Source organism: Equus caballus, chromosome 14 (genome assembly GCF_041296265.1).
Source record: "Equus caballus isolate H_3958 breed thoroughbred chromosome 14, TB-T2T, whole genome shotgun sequence".
NCBI lineage: Eukaryota > Metazoa > Chordata > Mammalia > Perissodactyla > Equidae > Equus > Equus caballus.
In genome coordinates, this window is record NC_091697.1 from 83,093,477 (window position 1) to 83,108,506 (window position 15,030).

Sequence of the window (15,030 nt, forward strand, 5' to 3'; positions counted from 1 at the left end):
GCTCTATATTTTTGCAACTGTTCATTGATGTCCTTCAGGAAAATTACGAAATGCAGACTGAGAGAAATGGTTGACAATGCTCTCTAAACACACAACAAAAGTGCCACAATCTTCAAAGGACAGAAAAACCAGACTGCACATGTTTTCATAACTACTTAGTCTTGATTTTTTTTAATAATGAAGAAATAATGATCCTTATGCTACAAAGTGGAGAAACAACAGTGTGTGTGTGTGTGTGTGTTTGTGTGTGTAGGAGTTTGAGGGTGAGCAGGTGGAGATGGTAGAGAAAACAAGGCTTGATTCTGAGTCCTAGAATATATAAACAACCAGTGCGCCATCATTGCAAGTGCAGAGGACAACTGCCATAATAAATGCAAAGCAAAAATATTTAATCTGGAAAAAGAGATAGTATTAAGCCAGCAATTATGCTAAATACAATTTGTTAACATGAGTTGCCTGAAAGAATTAAGCAATTTTCACTCCAAATAACTGAATTTTAATGAAGCTTATTATGTGTGTTATTCCTTGTTTCTATGCCTGTTTGTTTACTATTCACAATGACAAATTTTTTTTTTTTTAAAAAAGGCTCAATGACACACTATTCCTGTACTGAAAGGGACAAGGTAAATAAGTAAAGAGTATGTTTATTCTCATCTTTCAACAATTAAACTGGCTTAGTTAAGTGAAGATATCCACCTGTAACAGAGGCCACTAGCCTTATAATGTTGCCTTTCCCACCACCTTCACCACCAGAACTCTAATTTTTAGCTTGTCATATTGCTCCTCAATTAAAGGATGACACACTCCCGCCTCAACTGCAGATAGGTAAGATCATGTGGCAAAGTTTTGTTTGTGTGTCCTTCTTTGCTCCTTTTTCTATCCTGCTGGTTAAAGGGGGCATGCGATGACTGGAGATTGAACAGCTGTCCTGGACCATGAGGACAGGGGTTATAATCATAAAGATGGAAGAGCGGTGAGCGGAGGGAGCCTGTGTCCCTGATGAACATATGGAGAAGCCATACCACCTTAGCCCCAAAACTCCTTCATTTGTGATATAAAGTAACTTCTATCTTATTTTCATTTGTTTTATGTAGCTGAATCCAATCCCAAATTATATACCACTACTGCCCAGTAAAATGAAAGTTTGCGAGACTCAGTATATTAAACTACTTTTTTATAAAAATTTCTCTTTACATTATTATCATTATAAAAATTCACTGTGTACAAGTCAATATATTTTAATCAAAGAATTTTGATGTCAAAAAGTTTCTAAGACAAAATAGATAATCATTATTTTCTCCAGAATTTGCTTTGTCCATGTTGTTTCCATCAATATCAAGATTTTTGAATAGAAACAAAAAATGTATTTATAAAAGTCATGAACAACAAATAAAGGTAATCTAATTTTCTTTCCTTTGAAGCACCATCATTGAAAAATAGTCTAGATCAGTGTTGTTTCAAAGAAAAGACAGTATACTAATTTTAAAGTATATTAATTTTACATATAAAATTATATATATTAATTTTAATTTACATATGTGTATAATATTTGAATTTCTATTTTTCCTATTTTACTGCTCTAGTTAGAACCTCTAGGACAATGGTGAACAGAAGCAGTGAGAGTAGACACGTTTCATTTCTGACTGTAAAGGGAACACATCTAACGTTTCAGCATCAGGGACGACATTTGTTGTGGGTCTTGGGTAGACATTCTCTATCCGGTTAGGAAAGCTACCATCTATTTCTAGTTTGCTAAGAGTTTTTATTACGACAGGACACTGGATTATATCAAACACTTTCTGTGAAATCATTCAGAAAATAATGTTTTTTACTCCCTTAATCTATTAATGTGGAGAACTACCTTAACAGATTTTCTGATGTCAAGCCACTCTTGACATTGAGTCTAACGCACTGAATAAAACTCATTTCGTCATGATGCATGTTTTAAATACATGGCTGGATTCAGTTTTCATTATTGTACTCAGGATTTTTGCATCTAATTTTATAAATGAGATTTGCTTTTAATTTTCTCTTATTATACTCCCTTCTCTGGTTTTGACATCAAGGTTATTCAAGCCTTACAAAATGACTTGGGAAGCAAACATTTTTCTAGTCTATAGATCAGTTTGTACAAGATTGGAATTGTTCACAGAACTTTCCTATAAAAATGTTTAGGCCTTTTGGGATTTTTGGTAAATAAGTTTTTAACAACTGATTGAATCCCTTTAACGGGTATAGACCTTTTCAATTTTCTATTTCTTCTCCAGTTAGTTCTGTTGAAATAGTTTCCCAAGACTGTGTCCATTTTGACAGTTTTATTGATAATTTCCAGTAGTAAAAAGAGCAGGGAATTTAAAGAACCTAGGTTAAACTCCCAATTCCATCATTTACTAGGCATTTTACTCCAGGCAAGCCACAAATACTCTGAATCTCCTCCCTCATTTACAGACCATACATAATAATATCTAGCTCAAAGAGGTCTCAGAAGTATATTTAATTGTTTCATAGTGTATTGAAAGCCCTGTAGACTACATGACATTATACTCTTAGAAGGTATTACTCTAAAACACAAATAAATAAAATACTTATGATAATGCTACCACTGTGGCTTTTGGTAATGGTGTTAGGTGGTAGGAATTCTAATTGTAGACTCTCAGAGATGGAAGGGCAAATAGTAAGAATCCATCATCATCTAGGCTGTAGGCACACCTAAAAGACCAGAAAGCCACTCCATCACAAGGCAGCCCTCTGTCTTCAGAGAGCTGCATCGTTTAAAAATTCTTTACGCTGAGCTAAAGATCCTACTCCCAACAGCCTACACAAATTTGGTCTACTTTTTGTTTTTCTTAGAGAAAATTTAAGTCTTTGATATGACAATCTTAAAATATTTGAAGCCAACTATAAAAGTCCTCCTAAATCTTCTTGCAGATAATGAGATGGAATACAGATTTAGAATCAAGACAGAGCAGTTTGAATGGTGGTTTTGCTAAGTGACAGCTGTGTGACTTTGAAGAAGTTAATTATCGTTATCGCACTTCATCCAAACAATACTAAATTGTCTGTATAGTGGAGATATTAATGAACTTGCAGAGTTGAGGGCATTAAATGAGATACAATGTCAGGGCCGTGGCAGTGTGTTTCCTAGATAATTCATTCCTCTTCTTTCATTTCCCACTCTGGCCAACATTCTTGGAAAGAGTTTCCATTTATCCAAAGCCCTCTTAAACTGTGGTTTCTGAAAATAAAAAAAAAATCTGAGGAAGTGTCCCTGTACCCTGAGTCGTCATTAAAATAGTTCATGTTCACATCAGACTTTTTATCTGGTACCTATTAGAATTCTAATGATCCTTCTATGCTATACAGCTTTACCATCCTTTAATTATGCAGTTGCTTCTTTGACCAAATACAGAAGTCTACACTATTGCATTAAATTTCACTCATTTTGCTCCAACTCATCTCAAATGCTTGAGACCTTAATTCCCTAATCAAATGTATCTGCTGTTCCTCCCAGCTTTTTAGCATATGACGCTGTGATTAACTTGATGGACAAAACTGAATTAAAGGATTCCCTCCTTCATTGATTAGCATTTGATAAAATTTTTCAGACAAATTTTGACAAAACTTTTTTTCTTTTGAGGAAGATTAGCCCTGAGCTAACATCTGCCACAAATCTTTCTCTTTTTGCTGAGGAAGACTGGCCCTGAGCTAACAACCGTGCCTGTCCCGTCTCCCTCTACTGTATATGTGGGATGCCTGCCACAGCATGGCTTGACAAGTGGTGCACAGGGCCACACTCAGGATCCAAACTGGGAAACCATGGGCCGCCAAAGCAGAATGTGTGAACTTAACTGCTGTGCCACCAGGCTGACAAAACTTTTTGGTAAAACCTTTAATCCACCTTCCTGTTCTAGCATCAAACCCATACTTCACTACATTTTCTGCTGATCTATGTTTTTTCCATTCATTTACAAAAGATCTTTATTCTTTTATTGACAATCCTGTCTTCAAATGTTATCATTTAAGTTCACTTAAAATCTTCTAATATATTGACTTAAATAATAACACTTTTCAACTAGGCCATGATATGTAGAGTGGCTGTTTTTTAAGAAAAATATTGCCATAAACCAATTTTTTTTCATATATTTGTTTGCTTAATGCCAAACTTTCTCCTAAAGACTTTCCTCCTTTAATCCTGATATTTTATTTTTAAATCTAGGAATAGAGAGGTGCTATAGCCTGAAAGTTTGTGTCCCCTGCCCAATTCATATGTTGAAATCCTAACCCCCAATGTGATGGTATTAGGAGGTGAGACCTTGGGTAGATGATTAGGTCATAAGGGCAGAGCCCTCACAAATGAGATTAGTGTTCTTATAAAAGAGACACTGGGGAGCTCCCTAGTCCCTTCCTCTATGCGAGGATGTAACGTGAAGACGGCCATCTACGAATCAGATGGGTTCTCACCAGACACCGCTGGTGCTGTGATCTTAGACTTTCCGGCCTCCAGAACTGGGAGAAACAAACTTCTATTGTTTATAAGCCACCCAGTCTACAGTATTCTGTCATAGCAGCCCAAATGGACTAAGACAAGAGGCTTATGATCTATTTTCTTATCTGATACTATTCTGCATTCGTTCTGAGACTCTCATTCCCCACTCCCATCTATAAATTGACGAAGAACTGTATTACACTTAGAGTCACATGGACATCAAGAAGGATATTAAATCTAGACCAAACGTGGCTCCCTTTCTTTAGTAACTCCTTTTTGAAACCAAAAGAGATAATGAAGGTTTGTGGATGTTTTTGAGAGACAGAAATAGGGTGTTACGATCACTTAAAAATAGTTAAGTTTCAGTTTTTTTAGTTTCGGTTTTAGTATTTGGTTTAGGAAGCTACATCTAAGGGAGCTGATGCTGCCCTGGTTCATCTCTCCAGTTACAGACAAGGGTGGCTGTGAGACTCGGCAAGGGAGAAGAGTTAAGAAGCAGCAGGAGGGTGCACCAATCATTTATTTTATAAATATTCATGCATTTATTCAATAAATAATTTCTAAGTGCTTAAAATATGTCATTGACAAAACAAAGATCCCAGTCCTCATGCAGCTTACATTCTAGCAGAAAAATGGACAATAAACACACAAAATAAGTTAATAATATTATATGTTAGAAGGTGATAATCACCATGGAAAAAAGAAAAAGGGAAGCACAGTAATAGAGAGCAGGTCTGCTGAGGTGAGGTGTGGGGTAAGATGCGAGACCATAAAGGTGACATTTGACCAAGACTCATAGGCCATCAGGGAGTGAGCCTAGTGGCTATCTGTGGATATCTCCAGGAAGATGAAAGAGCTGGAGCTAAGCAACCACAAGGAGGCAAATGTGGTTGAATCAAGTGAGGGAGTGGATCAGACAGGTAATGGAAAAGGGATCTGCAGGGCTCTGTAGGTCTCTGCAAGGACTTTGCTTTGCACCCTTCAGCTAGCAGTCAAATGGAGAGTCACTGTAAAATCTGAGAATGATATGACTGGATTTCCATTTTAAAAGGATCACTTTGGCTGCTTTATGAAGAATAGACTAGGGGGGAAGGGAGTGGCAAGGATATAAGCAAGGAAAGTATATTATATAATTGTTTTGTGCTCTAATCCGGGTGGTTCAGTCCAGGGTGGCAGCAGCTGAAATAACAAGTGGCTGGATTCTGGATATATTTTGAAGGTAGGGAAAATAGGATATCCTAATGGATTGTGTATCAGATGTGAGGGACTTTAATTAGAAAAGATCTCAACTAGGAGAAGTAAAGGAGAGACAAGAAACAAATAGATAGGGTTGCAGAACACCCAGGGACAGATCTAGAAATGAATATTGACTAGTTCTTGCTCTTCACCCCAGCTAGTGACTAAAACCCATGACCCTTCAACATGTTAAAGAATATACTCTAACGAAAAAGAGAACACTCCCTTTAGAGATGCCTCTGAAGCCAGACAAGTTGTTTCAAAATTGATATGTAGTATAGTGAATCCCCTTGGTTTTCTTTTCAAAATGTAAAGAAGAGGAAGAGGGAAAAATATGATGATAAAATACAGTACAAACCTTGAAGATTGATATCATCCACAGCTACAGGCGGAAGATATTTTGCAGTGCTATTTTTTACAATGGCATCTATGTTTCATAGGTCAAACTAAAGAAGACTTGCTCTGTCTTACACCATATTTAATGCCCTCTGTATCCCAGAATGCCAAAACATCTCTCTCTGCGAACTGTCACATCTCTGGCTGATGGCAGCTTTGCCCTGGAAGCAGTGATCATTCAGCGGATCTGCTATGAACCTAGAAGTGAACAAGGAGGGCAAGGGAAAGTGATAATAAAGAATGAAGTGGGAGAGATAATATTAAATCTGATAGGGAAGTATTTATTACACTCTTTAATTATAATAAACACGTACATTTAAAGGTGATGGGTTTTTTGCCCTTTTTAGAAAAAAAAATATGTAGATTTGTGTATGGCTAATTTACTTTTTCCTTCCTTTTTTCTTTCTGTTCCAGTAGCCTGATCATAGAGTGTTATACTTTGCCAACAGCTCTCCTGGGGAAGAAGATTTTTTAGAAACCAAAAAGCTATAGAGACCAGCACCCATCTGCTCCTGCACTACCAGCATCAAGTCAATGATGTTTATACCTCCTTTCACAGTAATAAAGTATCTGCTCAGTGATTAAGAATTCAAAATACAGTAAAACAAAACCAAACAAATGGTCCCCATGTAAGAAGCATCATAAGTAATAAGTTTGGACAAAATGCAGTATCTGCCAAAACGAAGAAAAGCCACATGTTTTATGGGCAGAGCACTGAGGTGTATATTTAAAGATCTAGTGTCTAGTCAAGACTAGCAGTAGACATTTTTTCTTCTGAAAAACTCTGATCATATTACTGTTAAATCATTCGTTTGATGTCTTACTAATTCAACATTGCCTTCTAGCTGCTGCCTTCTATCCTGCAATTTCAACAACTGATTGAAGTTCTACTGGAACTGTTATATCATCATGAAAGAGGGATGTAATCAGTGTCAATCCAAGAATCTCTTCTCAACCCCACCAACCCAAACTTCTATATAACTTTTCATCTTAAGCCTCTGTATTTCAAAGACGAGAAGAGGGATGCTCTCCACAGCTTATTCGCCAAATGCACCAACTGGCACAATTACCTAAACAACAGACTTTTACTTTCAGCCACTCAATGTGTTTCAAAAGTACTAGGAATGGAAATGCCTCCCACACAGACAGGCTTTCTATGGAGTTTAACTCCTTCCAATAATAAATCCCTGAAATTTCAGGGGACGAGAAACAATGATTCTACACAGAATCCTTGAATATAAACTTTGAAAACAACTGGAATCAGTTTTGATAGAAAGTAAATGAAATTTCACATGGAGAGGACTTCTGGGATGCTAGTAATGTTCTATTTCTTGACCTGCGTGGTGTTTCTATAGGAATTTATAGCTATTCTTGAAACCATCTAGGCTTAATGCATGCATCTGTATGCGTGATATATATCACAATAAAAAAAAAAGTAATGAAATTTTCTTTAACAGTCTTCAGGAATTCAAATACTTGCATGTGCTTCTGAGATTCAGGGAGTTGGAGGTGATATTTCAAGGATTATTCCAGACCTCTGATTCTATACTTATTACATAAAGTCAATCCATCACTGTCAACTCTCCATATTAAAGAATAGTTAAAGGTGAAAAACCAGAAACTCTTCCATCTTAATCAAGACTTTTAAGCAAGAATTAAGGACATTCATGCTATATATATGTGTAATCACTAATGGATTAAACTATGAAGCAGAAGCTGCAACTCTGCCTTCTCCTCAACCTTTTCTTTCTTATTTTTATTTACTCATCATGGACAGAAACTCATTATGGAACAACTATTCCCTATGAACTCACAATAAACTAAAACAAAACAAAAGCAGACATCTACGTTGAGAGGACAATTACAATGATGCTAGTTTCTCTTTTAAATAATAAGAATTATCATTCAACCAAGATCTTAGGAATTTAAATAAGTTTCTCTGCCACACATGAAGAAGGCAAAAGTTAAGAAATAAATCATACTTACATATTTCTTCCCTTCTTTCCATTATATTCAGCTGAATTTATCTTTTTACTGTCTAGTAATTAATACTTTAGAAGGAACAATATAAAAATGGTCTTTAAAAGTAGCTTTTTTTACAAAAAAATATACTTAAGCATTTATGTTGTTTATATTCTTTCTCTTTTAGGGAGTAATTCATGTCCAAAGAATATAATGGCCAATCTTTAAGACTGGTATGATTAAAAATGGAGAAATCACATGTAGACTTAGAAAGAGTTTGCCAGAAATAATGGGAAAATGCCATGATGTTTTACAATGACTGCTAATCTGTAAATCGAAGAGAATTTTCTAACAAATGGAAGAGATGGTGAACAGTTTTAAAACTGTAAGAATGGGGGACCGCCCAGTGGCGCAGAGGCTAAGTGCGCACGTTCCACTTCTCAGTGGCCTGGGGTTTGCCGGTTCAGATCCCGGGTGAGGACAAGGCACCACTTGGCAAGCCATGCTGTGGTAGGCCTCCCACGTATAAAGTAGAGGAAGATGGGCACGGATGTGCGTTCAGGGCCAGTCTTCCTCAGCAAAAAGAGGAGCATTGGCAGATGTTAGCTCAGGGCTAGTCTTCCTCAAAAAAAAAAAAAAAAACTGTAAGAATGAACTTACTATGACCAATTTCTATCCATCACAGGAGTGGGCAAACAAATAAAAGCATGTATAACTAAATATTTAAAGTGTAATTTTCTTTTTAAATGTTGCTTTAAAATGTTTAAAGCTTTTTCCATGAAAAATTACAAACATCACCACTGATTCCCATAAATGCATGATGACATCATCCACATAAAATATTTCTTTAGGGCCATGGCAATTTTCTCAGTGTTAAATTATAATTTAAGGTGAGCCACAAAATTGATTGCATTATAATGAATCATACAGATCTTCAAATGACTTATCCAATTTCACTTTGCGGTCTAAAAGAGCATTTATAATTATATTGTTTTTTCTACATGTCTCTTTGTTTCTTCCGATTAATTCTAAATGTGGTTCAGAATCTTGCTTTCTTTGGTTAAGAAAAATATAAATAGTGAAAGAGAGGAACCTGGTTATTAACATACCTTTTACATTTTATTTAATTTACCAGAATGCATTGTTGCTTAAATTAATCCCTTATATTACATTTTTTGCTTTCATTTAATTGCTTAGGTATTAGAAAGGAGAGGAGTATATTTGTGGATTGAAATTATCATAAGAGCACTGTAAGATTAAAGAATCTATTAATATGGTTAAAAAATACAACACAGTTATTTGACACTTATTTGCTTCAGACAGCGTGTCAACCCCCAGGAAAACAAACATGAATAAAATGATGCTTACCTGGCTTTTACTGGGGCAGGCAGAGGTGGCATATTGGATGGAGATGAAAGACAAATATTGCAAGGCAGTGTGAGAAGACCTATAATAGAATCAGATACATGTTGTGTGGTACTAAGAGGATGAAGCAAGGGGATGGTGGAAGCACTAGAAAAGCCTTTTAAAATACATGATAATTACTGAATTCTTAATAGGCAGTAAGAAAGTGGAGGTGTATTAGGGAATGACAGTCCATCTGTATCTCTGCCATATCCCTGGGGAGGGAGAAGAGGTATAGTGTGAAACTGGCTTCAGCTCTGGGTACAAGGAAAGCTGTGAGTGCAGCCAGGCTATTATGAATCTGCAGGCTAGAGTGAGGGGGGAAAAGGCACGAGAAGGAAGAAACAGCTCCTTCTTTCTTAGCATTCAGGTTTCAGTTTCCCTGAAGGTGAGTGGCCTTCCCTCACCCCCAATACAATATTGCACTGCTCTGTCTCACTGCTCTCCATCTTGGCCTATTCCTAGTGAACATTTTCACTTGGTCGAGATGTTTATTGTTCACCTTTCTCACAGGATGTTAAGTTTCATGAGAGTGAGCTGTACTTCTACCCCCAGCATCAGGTCTGGCATATAGCAGGCACTCGATACTATTGTTGAAGGGGGGAATTAAAAGAGAGAGGAAAAGGAGAGAAGAATGTAAAGAGTGGTCCACATTAAAAAAAACAGAATTTGAGAACAATAAACCACTGTCTCAGATATCACCCACGGCACCAATCCCTCAGCTGCCCCAGAAACCATTTCCTACGAAAAAGTTCAAAGAGAACATTTCGAAAGGACTATGCCTACTACATATTCTACATATTGCAAAAGCTTGCCAGATTGAAAGCCAGAACATCAATTGCGTTTTACACATATTGCTATTTCAATTGAAAAGTGAAAAAAATACATCTTTAATGGGGAACATTATAATTGAGAGTTTATTCAAATAGGTAGCTTTTTTCAACATAAAATATTAATCTTTCCAATAATCATACTTGTAAGTAAGAAATGGAGTACTATTGTGTGAACCATGAGTTTAAATTCCTATCCTCAGCACTTAAATTTTTTCACAAATATCCTTATATTAATCTGCCTTTTTTGCATTTTACTGCTGTTATGTTCAAAAATTCAATCTCCTAGACAAATGGCAATTCAAAAACACAATTCAAGTGATATATTATCCCCTTTGACTACAAATGTATATTTGCCCATTCAGATTTTTTTAATTCAAATTTTGCAACAGCTGTTATATAATACAAAACACATACTCTGCTTTCTCAACAACTAAAACATATAGCATTTATACAATCTCTCATCCTTTCTCTGAAACACTTAAAGTATATTTTTAATTTAAATTAAATCACACAGAAGAGTTACTTATGCTATTTTCTTTGACATTAACTTGAATATTTTAATCGTATTCAATGTATCTTGTAGGTTAAAAGTAAAACGTCATGAGCCTCATTACTTAAATTCCATATATAAAAACCATCTTTGCCCGAAATATTTTGAAATATTCAAGGCAACACTGTACCGAGTATTACCGCTCAGCAAAAATTAAATTTCTTTTGGTTTTATAATTCCCCCAACATTTGGGAGTTTCTTCCAGTTTTAGTATACTTTTATCTATTTCATCTTTAGAGATGTGAATCTTGCAAAAAGAAAAGATGAAAATTATGAATGTTCTTGTTTATAAAGAATCTCCTCTGAATGATTTACAGACACAATTGCCATAACAATGAAGTTTTTTCAGTGTGACAACCCAGCCACCACCAATGACAGATATACTCTTTAATGAGTCCGCAGCTGAGTAAATTTCTTTAAGTGAACCCAAATCCCATCCTCCATGAATAGATGGTTATTGGTTATTGCTTAGTTTGTACATATTCATTGAAGCCAAGATGCACACTCATGAAAAGAGAAGGGATCAGCTGCATGACTCTGGGCGCGTCCTATAAACCCCGGCAATACCATCCATTAAACAGGTTATTGTGAGGGCTAGATGTGGCAGTATATATAAGAATGCCTTAAAAATTATAAAGTTCATATTATTATCAGTAATGATTAAAACAATGTGAAGCATGTCGTTGATCTCTCTTTCCCTTCCGTGTAAGATCTGAACCACAAGGGGGAAAAATACAGAGAATGAAAAACAAACAGAAACGGCTCCTTTGCCCTGGTCCCTGGATACAATGTACGCAGCACTGAACGCACGGTAAGTAGCTAGATAGCATCTTCTCATGCCCCAGTTAATGTAATTGCCTCCTAACTCGTCTCCCTGCTTTTGCCCTTGCCACCTTATAATCTGTTCTTGGGACACAGCAATCACAGCGAGCCTTTCTTAAAAGGTAAAGCAGTTCATATTACTCCTCTGCTTAACACCCCTCCACAGCTTCTCATCTCTGCCAGGGTAAAAGCGAGAGACCTTAGGCTGCCATGCAAGGCGCTACAAAACCAGTCTCCCCACCCCCTACCCCACCTGGTGGGTCTCTCCTCCCTCCACCCTCTCCCCTGTTCCTTGTCCTCTAGGCACACCGGCCTCCTTGCTGGTCTTTACACAGGCATGCTCCCACTTCAGGGTCTCTTGCTGTTTCCTCTACCTAGAATATTCTCACTCCACGTATCCATATGGTTTCCTCTCTCGCTCACCTTTGGATCTTTGCTCAATTGTCATCTTCTCAATGAGATCTTCCCTGACATCCATATTTAAAATTGCAAGCTTCGCCACACTCATGGCAACCCCTATACTACCACTCCAAAGGGTTTAGTCTCAGTACAATATGACCTCTTTACTTACTACTTTGTTTAATTTCTGACTGTAAGCTCCATGAGAGCAGGGATTTTTGTATGCTTTGTTCACTGTTGTACCCCCAATACCTAGCACAGTGCCTGCACACAGCAAAACAAGAGTAAATATTTGTTAAATTAACGGATATGCAAATTTCATATCATATATGTGTGTGAGCCGCCTGTAAACTACAATAGTATAACAAACTCTCTTGAACTCAGGTTCAAGCTAAATGCTCCAAAAAGAAGGTGAAAAGATCACACAACTAATGAGGAACAAGAGTGAGATTTTTCTCTTGTTAAAACTCATCACAAAACAAAATAAACCAAAACATGCCTAGTGTATCAATTAATTGGCATTAAACTCAGGAAAGTTCAAACATATTTGTAAAACCTTTTGTTTAACCAAATATCAATGTAGCATTAAAGAACACATTTCAAATCTATCTTTGATTAAAATTTAAAAAAACAAAAAAAGGGAATCATTTAATGTCAAACATAGTCAGTAATTAAATTAATTACATATGCCTTTGATTCTCCTCTACATGAAATCAAGATTGCTACTAAAACACGTAGGAGTCTTCAGTACTTCTGCGTTTTGCTCCCACAAACACATAATGATAACGTTTGTATTTTGACCATTATACTAGAACAGCTTATTGGACAATCACAAATAGCTCCTTGTAGGATCTGTTCGCAGAAAGTGTGGGCCCCTGAAGACAGCAGTGGGGAACCCGGCATCCTTCACCTCGGTAATTCTGGGCTCCACTCATCAGAATGTGAAGAAACCAAGTCTCTAGCTGCCTTTCAAGTACTGATGACAAACAAATCAAATACTTAAAAAAAGAAACTAATTTCTTCTAGGAAATCAAAATCTTGCAAACAAGATCTGGCAAAATTATGATTTTTACAATAGCTATTTCAGGATTAAGCTCATTGAGTCTTGATGCCAAACATACTTTTATGACATTTTATCTCAATGGCCACATCAAAGCAGAGAGGTGGAGTTGTCATTCATACCATGTTCAACCCCCACAAAGTGTTCACTCCCTTCCCTGATCTCCTGTAGTTCTGACGACATGTAGGTCACAAGTTCTGTACTCTAACTATTTCTTGTATATCCATATTGTTTCTACACAAGAGCCCCTTGAGGACAGAAATCTTCAAATAATAAATACTCAGTTTGATGAGAATGAATCTCTGTTTATAACATCATCAAAGAAAAGCAAAAAGATTTATAAATAATGGGAAGCACAGCTGTAGGCACTGACGTGATACAATCAGTCCTCGCATCTACCTTTCCCCAACCAACAGAAGGTGAACAGAAGGACTCCTGGCAAAGAAATGATCCCCACAAAATCTGCCTTTAGAATGCTCAGCTTCTCACTTATCCACTTTATCTCCCTCTTTAGGTGTCCAATGCATTGCTATTTTTGTTGTTATATTAATTGATGTTTCCAGGTATTGACTAAATGCCAAGTAAATCACTCAATTTTTTCAAACATTTTTCTTTTAATTTAATAATATAGTTGACAAAGTTATTATCGTCATGTTACAGGTGAGGGAACAGTGGCCTAAGTGAAGTTATGTAACTTTAACTTATTCAAAGGGACAGAAAGTCTCAAAGAAAAGACAACGCCAGGAGTGTCTGACTCAAAGCCTGTTGGTGATGTGCCTAGTTGTGTGGTTTATACATTTTCATGTGAATGAGTTTCCCATGACTTGTTCCTTCAACCAGTTCTTGCAAGGAAGTTGTATATCTAATTACAGAATAAAGGGCAGTATATAAGAATAAAGGAAAATGGGGATAACGTTTGGGAGAAAGAGGACACGCAAGCCCCTGAAACTGCACAGGACCAGCTTGGCCTTGTCCTAGCTGTGGGAATGGGTCAATGTCCGGCCTGTCTTAGGAGGATGCTTGCTCCAGCAATATTTTAGTATTCTTGTCAAGAGGAATTACTGTATATCCCCAAATAATCAATACAGCGCTAGACACAAAGTAGGACTCAAATTGTAGGACAGAGAAAAGTTGGGAAAGTTATAATCATGGTTAAATTTGGACATTTATGAATTTTTCAGGTTATAAAGAACCACCAGATAAAAGAAGTAAAGAGAAAAGCCCTGAGAATATCTTTAAAGCTGGAGACATCACGCTCCCTGATTTCAAACTATATAACAAAGCTATACTAATGGAAATATTATGGTACTGGCATAAAAACAGATACATAGATCAATGGAACACAATAGAGAGCCCAGAAATAAACCCATACATACATCGTCAATTAATTTATGACAAAGACGCCAAGAATATACAGTGGAGAAAGGACATTCTCTCCAATAAATGGTGCTGGGAAAAGTGGACAGCCACACACAAAAGAATAATCTTACTCCATACACACAACTTAACTCAAAATAGATTAAAGACTTGACCATAAGACCTGAAACCATAAAACTCCTAGAAGAAAACATGGCCAGTAAGCTCCTTGACATTGGTCTTGGAGACGATTTTTTGAATTTGACACCAAGAGCAAAAGCAGCAAAGGCAAAATAAACAAGTGGGACTACCAGCAAAGTAAAAAGCTTCTGCACAGCAAAGAAATAATCAACAAAATGAAAAGGCAACCTACCGAATGGGAGAAAATAATTGCAATAAAGGGCTGATAAGGAGCTAATATCCAAAATATATAAAGAAGTCATGCAACTCAATAGCAAAAAACAAACAAAAAAAAACAATTAAAAAATGGGCAGAAGATCTGAATAGATATTTTCCAAAGAAGACA

The 15,030-nt window shown here is 36.5% G+C and overlaps 1 protein-coding gene across 38 annotated transcripts in view; it reads right to left on the minus strand.

Moving 5' to 3' along the window:
• Positions 1 to 15,030, minus strand: part of PAM (peptidylglycine alpha-amidating monooxygenase) — a 274,367-nt gene that overhangs the window by 175,521 nt on the left and 83,816 nt on the right. For 7 of the 38 annotated variants that reach the window (XM_070232838.1, XM_070232833.1, XM_070232830.1 and 4 more), the window contains exons 2-3: positions 9,449 to 9,527; positions 6,081 to 6,316 (exon numbers count right to left, since the gene is read on the minus strand). The exons of 29 other annotated variants lie outside the window; for them this stretch is intronic. The gene's annotated coding sequence lies outside the window, so the exon portion shown is untranslated. The remainder of the gene's footprint in view (positions 1 to 6,080; positions 6,317 to 9,448; positions 9,528 to 15,030) is intronic. 2 more of the 38 variants (XM_070232816.1, XM_070232810.1) reach the window with 1 other exon arrangement.